This window comes from Amblyomma americanum, chromosome 5 (assembly GCF_052857255.1).
Source record: "Amblyomma americanum isolate KBUSLIRL-KWMA chromosome 5, ASM5285725v1, whole genome shotgun sequence".
Taxonomy (NCBI): domain Eukaryota; kingdom Metazoa; phylum Arthropoda; class Arachnida; order Ixodida; family Ixodidae; genus Amblyomma; species Amblyomma americanum.
Genome location: NC_135501.1, coordinates 162,223,946 through 162,231,668, shown reverse-complemented (window position 1 = coordinate 162,231,668; position 7,723 = coordinate 162,223,946). Strand labels below are relative to the sequence as shown.

Genomic DNA, 7,723 nt, shown 5'->3' with positions numbered 1-7,723 from the left:
CTGTTTCAATCGATCTTCCCGTCATTAAAAAAGATCTCCACAAAGATTCATCAAGATCTGTTGAATAGAAACAAGCAATTGTAGTTTGGTGAAGCTGCGGTAGCACATGCGCCGTGCTCGTCCCAAACTGCCCAGAAACGCAATATGCTATTCGCGCCAGCTCTGCTGGATTCAAACGTAAGGAACATTTGCGGGAATCTATAAGTCAGCATCTGTACAAAACCTTTCTAACCAACATTCTCGTTCCCCAATGCCACTTTCGTATTCTGTGTGGAAACAGAACAAGCAAGTTCTACCTACTGAGTAAGCGCAGGAATGTCGCCAGTTCACTTCAAGATGGCTGGGAGAGAGCTGCCGGAATACATCAATAGCACAATACAGACTAGGGGATCGCAGTAAATCTTCTGTAGTACTGCAGCACCGGCCATACTCCCGTGCAACTTTCTGCGGCTATGCAGCCAAGGTAAAGGGAAAGAGAAGGGCTTTTGTACCGATGGAGTGGGTTGTTCATATCTCAGGCTAGAGAAGCGGAGGGGTGAAGGGGGGAAGTTAAAGAGCCGGTGGGGGGTCTCTAATGCCGAGGGAGCCATTCTCCCTCCTCGCGCAGAGACAAAGATCCGTCTCCTTCCCTTTCCTGCCTGGAACTGATTGCAGAGCCGTAGGAAGAGTTTCAGGAGTATAGGCAGGTAATGGAAGGAGGCAGGCCTTGTTTGCGCGCTGTGGGGAGTGGGTTACGTCACAACCTTCTCTATATACTCTGCAGAATAAATTACTGCATCCCGCACTGCCTCTGCAACTTGCCCCTTTTGATACCTTCACCACCCTAGCACAAACAATGAACGACCTACCCCCTGGGCACGGGAAGCAGAGAGAAAGGTCGCTCTGCTTCCCTTTCCTGCCTAGCCTTTCTGAATGGAACGCTTGACTGTCTGGAGTTTTCGCTTCCGCAAATTATACGAGGGTCACCTATGAACCAAATCTTTTGGTTGAAAAACAAGCCTTGCGGAGAAGCCGACTTACCGATTTCCGCATATGATCCATGGAGTGGAAACACTGCTTAATATTGTCGTCTTTCGAGCTCTTCAGTGCAAGTGAGCCCGGGTGCTTACAATGCAGGTAGGTTAACTTTCTTTACTGAGCGTTCTTTAAACTTAACTATTTATAAAGTAATCAGAAAACCTCAAACAATAAATAATTAAAATTATTATTCAAGAAGGTGTCGACATTGCCATAGAGCCGAACCTGAGGAGCGGTCCTTTGTAGCTATTAAAGAATTTTATCTAAAGTATATACTGAATACAGTTAGGTGCTCTATGCAGTGAGGAGTGTAAGACAGGGAAATGTTCCGAGGATGTACGATTCTGAGGGCTAGCTGCGAAGAAGAGTTGGGAGGTGTTTTGAAATTATCAGCTCTTAAACGACTGAAAAGAAACCTCCTGTATTTACCCGATATTTACGTTCATTTGGGCTGACTTATCACACCGGGCAGCGGTTTGCCTTCCTCAAATGGTATTTTTTACGAAAGACCTAAGTTATGAAAGCTATTAATGCAGGTTATCATTAGGACACAAAGAGGATGATCCTATTACTCCGAAACATATTGAAACACATTATCCTAAACATTTTTAAAGAATTTTTCTGTGCCTAGCATTGGGCAGTTCTGGCTGTTTTTAGGGAAAGAGGCATAAACCTAACGTTCTAAATGTTAATTCCTACCTCTAAAGGAAGTAGATGCTTAAAAGGCTAGTTAGATATATTTACCATAAATTTAAATCCGCTTCAAAGTTCAAAACCCAGGATCCTCTCTAACTCGACTATTGCACGAAAAAAACATTGTAGAAGCACTTTCGTCATATATCATAGAAAACGTTTAATAAAACTACTCGATAATATCAGAGCTTAGCAGGAACGCAACATCAGAATAATATGATTCGTTTTCACTTCCTAGTCCTGTATTGGGCGCGAGGACATACTGTGGCACCACCTCTCGGCGGCGCTCGCCTGACGCACGAAGTAGGATAACGTGCGCTGAACTGATACTGTGTGGCACTTTCCCACGTGGTTTAGTTGCGCGCTGATAGTTTATTTACTCATTTAACGCATACACTTGGTTCTGGACCTGTTTACGCTCAATTTGTGGCTTCAAGCTCACTCCCTCGGCAAAAGCAAACCACGTTACCGTGTGAGCGAGCTGCTGAAGTGTTAACGACCATGAATCGGCTAGCATTGTTGTTCATGCTATGGAGAGAACAGAAGGTGCCACACCACCGGTCAGAGGTGAGCGGTCTCTGAATTTCGGTAATATGATTTCTCCGTGACAGGTGCGGAGCGCTTTCGGGCAGTGCCGGCGGAAGCGGCGCCGTTCGACTGCACCCTGGAACGTAGTCGGAGCAGTCAGGTTGGACGATGGAGACGACGTGGAGAAATATTTAAATGTAACTGTGCTGTATTTCACGCCGCGCATTCTTGCTTATTGACCGCGATCATATTGCCATTCGCGCTTTGGGCGAATGTGTGTTTACCCCGCGCAGAGTAGTTTTTTTTACCCTTTCCTCATGAGGTCGCCATTTGTAATGTTCTATCTCGTGTTTACGGCCTTCTCGGCCACTTAAAAGTATCAGTCCGTTTAAGGCTGCGTGCATGTTTTTTATTTGTCTGTTACGCTGCAGAATCGTTTAGTTTATTTCAGTGAAACACACGGAGCATCAATGACATCATTGAGAATAAATTTGAGACCTCCGGGTTTTTAAAAGACGGGGAGGCCGTCTATAAGGCGAAACACGTGGTGGTGTGCAGCCTGAAGCTTTGCAAAGACGATGAGGTCGCGTTTGTTGGGCTTATCCTTCGGACCACCGCTGTCAACGAAGAACGTCACGAACTGGAGAAATAAATAAAAGGAAGGGCAGTGACTGCTGGATCTTCCACTTGGAAAGCAGGGTATGAATACTAACGATGGTTTCTTGGAAGTAATATAACTGTTGTAGTTTATCTTTTGCTCTGCCGGCAATTTTCTGTCAATCAAATTCCACATATTGCTAACAATATTATGAAACATTGTAACATGTAATCAGCATATACTGCTGAGACAACTGAGAACATTTTAATGTAAGGTGTGTTTGGTAAAGCTTACAAATTTATGCTGATATGCGTGCTTTGTTTTAGGAAACAGAAGTTGGTTATGCCTTTATTTTTTTCGTAGGCAGCACAAGTGCAAGCACATGGACGCTTTGCTGCTGCACATTCATGACGCAGAGACCTTCGACCTCATGTCATCTACTGATTTGCCGCAGCAATGAAGAAGAGATCAGAAAGCTGGTGTGAAAGGAAAATATGCACCAAGGAAAATAATTGACCTGCATTGTACGAAAAAGGTAAGTCATGATAGACGTTGCATCACATTTGAAATAAGAGGAGGATAGAGTATTACAGAATATTATTTTGTAAGCATATGATTATGATTGGCCGTTATGACTGCACTTCAAACTGTAGCAATGCTAGATGTTGTTTTTATGGTGCAAATTTGATCTTGCTGTAACCATACATGAAATTTGTAGCGGCAAAATGAAGTGCATAGTCGCTCATCATTATTTCGCTCATATACTAGGACACAAAGACAGAGTATATTTTCAAGTGTATGTGCCCTTCATAAGATAAAAAACCAGTTTACTGCTGCTTCTTTTGATTACGAATACAGTAGCGCAGGTGTTTGTACTCGAGCACTTATATGTGCCAACCTCTCTACAATGCATGCTGCAGGTTTTATCAAAGTTACAATGATTTTGCAAAAGTGACTTTTTTCGTGGTTTCAAGTGCTTGCTTTGTTCATAATACTAGCGTCAGATAAGTGCTTTAAATGATCATTGCGGTCAATGCTCTTTGTAGTTTTTGAGTGCACTTCGCACAGACTGCACTAAGACTAACAAGCCTTGGCCGTTATCAATGTTGTTCGTTCACTATAGCTGGAATACTTGATTTACGATGGTTAGAACAATACAACCGATGATTTTTAATTATTTCTAAGAGGATTGATGTGTTAAACAAGGAGAAAAAGAATCAAAATATAAACAATTACTTGGAAATGTTGCTTGACATGCAAAAATATTAATCTGTAATTTTAAGTGAAACATTTTCATTTCGAGCGTGGCTGTTTAGTAAGTATGATGGCACCACAGCCTCTTCCAATGCACCTTGAGAATCTCTGGAGTACTGATCGAGTTCAGCAGCAGAAAGTTTGTTGAGAGCAGCCATGCAACAGTATAAGAGCTGTACTATGTTGAGTTTTTGTCATCCTAATGACGATTAAAAAGTGGTAACGTGAAGTGAAAAGTGCTGTTAGTGTACTCAGTAAAGTACGCTGATGGAATCTTTCGCGTTTCAGGCTAAAAGAGGCAGGTGCTTCAAGAATTGCCATACAACTGTGTTGCACTCTGCCACAGTGAAGGCAGTTAGTGGATATATTGTTATAGTGTAGCTTGATGCAATCTGCTTCGTGACTTAGCACCTTGTTATATCATGCCAATTGAAACGCACCAATGCCACCAATTAGCAAGCTTATTTACTGTGTGTAAACTTTTTCATATAGTGCATTATCACTGTTTGTGCTTGTTTTTGGGCTTACTGTTTTGCACCCCTAAATAAAAGGTTTAAGGAGAAAATAGATGCTTCAGTATGCATGTCTTTTAGTGAGAGCAACATAACCAAATACAAAAAATGCACAGAAATTTACTTTTGATTAAAAGCACACGAACAAATTTTCAGGAAGTCGCTGTGAGCAACTGATATACCCATTGTCAAGTAAAGGTTCAGGCAATACGACTGTGGATCCATCATGCAGCGATGCGCCACTGCTTCCCATACAGCCAATCTCACCTACTGTTCAGCTGCATGAGCAGTATGAAGATAGTGCAACAAGCACAGGAAGACGAGCAAACCTTGGCATGAGAAATAAACCAGCACTTGTTGAAGCTGCTGAGAAGGTAATTGCAGCAGGAGCGCTCTCAGCCAAAGAAATTTACAGCCACCTCCAACAAATATACACAAACACAGAAATTCACATCATAAATAACTTAACAAAGGCCCAAGCAAATTCTCCAGACTGGTTGATATGCAGAAAAGGAATGGTGACAGCATCAAATGCATATTCTGTTTACACGAGTGCACACACTCAGAACAAGGATGAGCTCAGGTGATGTGCGACCTCTGCTGAGAGTTGTGCTGCAAGAAAACTCAGTGCAGACACCTGCAGTGTTAAGAGGCACTCTTCTAGAAGAAAAAGCAAAGATGGCTTATTTAGCTACAAGTGAGCGTGAAAATGTTAAAGTTGAAAAGTGAGGACTTTTAATTTCAGACCAGCATTCATGTATTGGCGGCAGTCCAGATGGGCTAGTCACACGCGACGCTCCAAGAGTTCTTGAAGTGAAGTGCCCGCTCAGTGTAGACGAATTCAAGACAAAAGAAATAACAAGTGAAGGCATAAGCTTGTGTCTAAAGAAGACCAGCGGGTATTTCTGTCAAGTGCAGGTGCAGTTGAGTTTGGCAATGGTGTCTAGAGCAGATGTTTTTGTGTTTCAAGACAGCGAAAGCTACTTGTTTCCTGTAGAGCTCAACACTTCTTTCTTCAATGATGTTGTGGAGAGGGCTGTCTACTTTTTCAAGACTTATGTGTTGCCTTCCCTTGTAACTCAATGAAAACTGTCCACCATTAATACATTTTTACTATGCCCATGGTTGGCAATAAAGAGTGTGTTTGCCTTAAGCATTTCAAACTTTGCTATTACTGAGACTGAAAACACAACTTGCGCACTTATTGTCATGCTGTTTGCTGAGTAGTTACTTATATACAGGAATGCCCCGCCATTCCAAAGGGGGAACAGATTTGGTGGGACTTACACAAGGAAGAAAAAGCGTGTATGAAATAAAAACACTAAAAGATTACAGAAAAACATTTTGCTCAAGAGTAGCAAGACACCTCAAGCATATATGCAACGGAAGTAACGATCGAAATTAAGGCATATGATGAAAACTGGTGATAAGAACATAAACAAAGAAGAAAATGCAATGTACAACTCACTTAAGAGAATATAGAAAAAATGATTACAACTTCGTTCAAGCAAACAAATAAAGAAGCCGTAGGAAACAATCTAAGAAGAAACTACTGAAACATTGTCCATGCACTTTGGTAGTCTTCTACTGTACCAAAAACTTTTCGCTGCTGAAGATGGGCTTGTAGAGATTCACAATACCCGCAATGACTTGCATAATGTCATCAATGTAAGCAAAAAGCTCAGTGCCCAAGTTCTCCGTCAATATCCTAAACACCTTCGTCTGCACGCTCGACATGAACACGAGCGGCTGCGATACTTTGCTTTTTTTCAGCTTCATTTTTTGTAAGTTGCTTTCTCTTGCGTAAGAATGGTGGACGCACCACTGTGATTTGATGCTCAAGTCAGAGTTTGTCTATCAAGAACCCTTTATCCACCATGGCACTATCAATCGCAGGTAGATACTCTTCCAGTATCTTGCTTTCCTTCGTTATATGGGATTCTAATGCCCGGCCACCATAAGCTTTGCTTACATAACTTATGTGACCTCCAGCTGTCTCACAGACTAAAGCCTTAGCTATGTACACACCTTTGTACCAGCTGTATGTCAAAAGCTGGGACTCCATATCCTTCGGGCTCTGCATCAGGATCTCCGTGCAGTCTAGCAGTCTCTCACACTTGAATACATGAAGTACACTGTCAAGTTATCAACAAGAGCTGTCTTGCTGGGCCAAAAGACTGCATTTTTGATTATTTCAGCCAAGATTATAACACCGGCCTTGAATATTACTGATGCTGCGGTGCGCTGAATGCCAAAAAGCACGCCAAGTAATGCGAATGACATGTTGTGGTGAAGCTTGATGAGCGTTAACAACACCGCGTCTTCGTTTGATAAGCAAAACCAATTTGCTTGGATGGGCATCCGGCTGTCAGTATAAACATCGCACATGTTATAGAACAGCTGGAAGCAGGAAATTCTAGTTAAGATGCTCAGATCTTTTTCTCCCTGATTACTTGCCATGCTCAGTGGTTGTTTCGTGCAGCATCGAATGTGTTCACTTGCACGCCAATCTCCTTCCTTACGGCCTGAAGCTCAGCAGGGATATCTTAAGCAGATAATGTAATTTATTTTCACAGCCAACAAATGCAATAAATACATAAATAATGCTGCTGACAATGATACCTTATGTGGAATGGAATTGATATCTGTGTCGCCCCTGAGTCAGGTGCGCTGTCTTCGACTTCTCCTGAATAAGGTGCACTTGCTTCAATTTCTGGTCCGCATACAGGCAACGGTAACTGCTTCGCTTTAGGGAAAATGTCGCTCAACGCCCTCTTTTCTGGAAATAAAATGTAAGTTTCAGATATGCATTTCTCCCAAAATAGTTTTGCAAACCTCTAGCTGTACGAAAGCAAATAATTAATACAGTTGGCCACAGCCATTGCTACGCAAGTAGATATAAATTCTCCACCCTTGCAGCATGCACTAGAATATCAGCCTTAATTCCCCTCGAATGACATTCTCGACTAACAATTAAAGAAGGTCGCAGTTGATACATAGGTGATAATGTAACACCAATCAAGATACGACTGCCAACATACTGCAGGGCCCCTGGTCTTTTTATTTATTAACGTTGGTTGTTAAAACTGTGCTTCTGTTTGCTTAGCTCATTTGTAGAAAC

The 7,723-nt window shown here is 42.2% G+C and overlaps 1 pseudogene; it reads right to left on the bottom strand.

Annotated features, from left to right (window-relative positions):
- Positions 1 to 6,186: 6,186 nt before the first annotated feature.
- On the bottom strand, positions 6,187 to 7,062 carry LOC144134298 (uncharacterized; annotated as a pseudogene).
- Between the last annotated feature and the right edge of the window lie 661 nt (positions 7,063 to 7,723).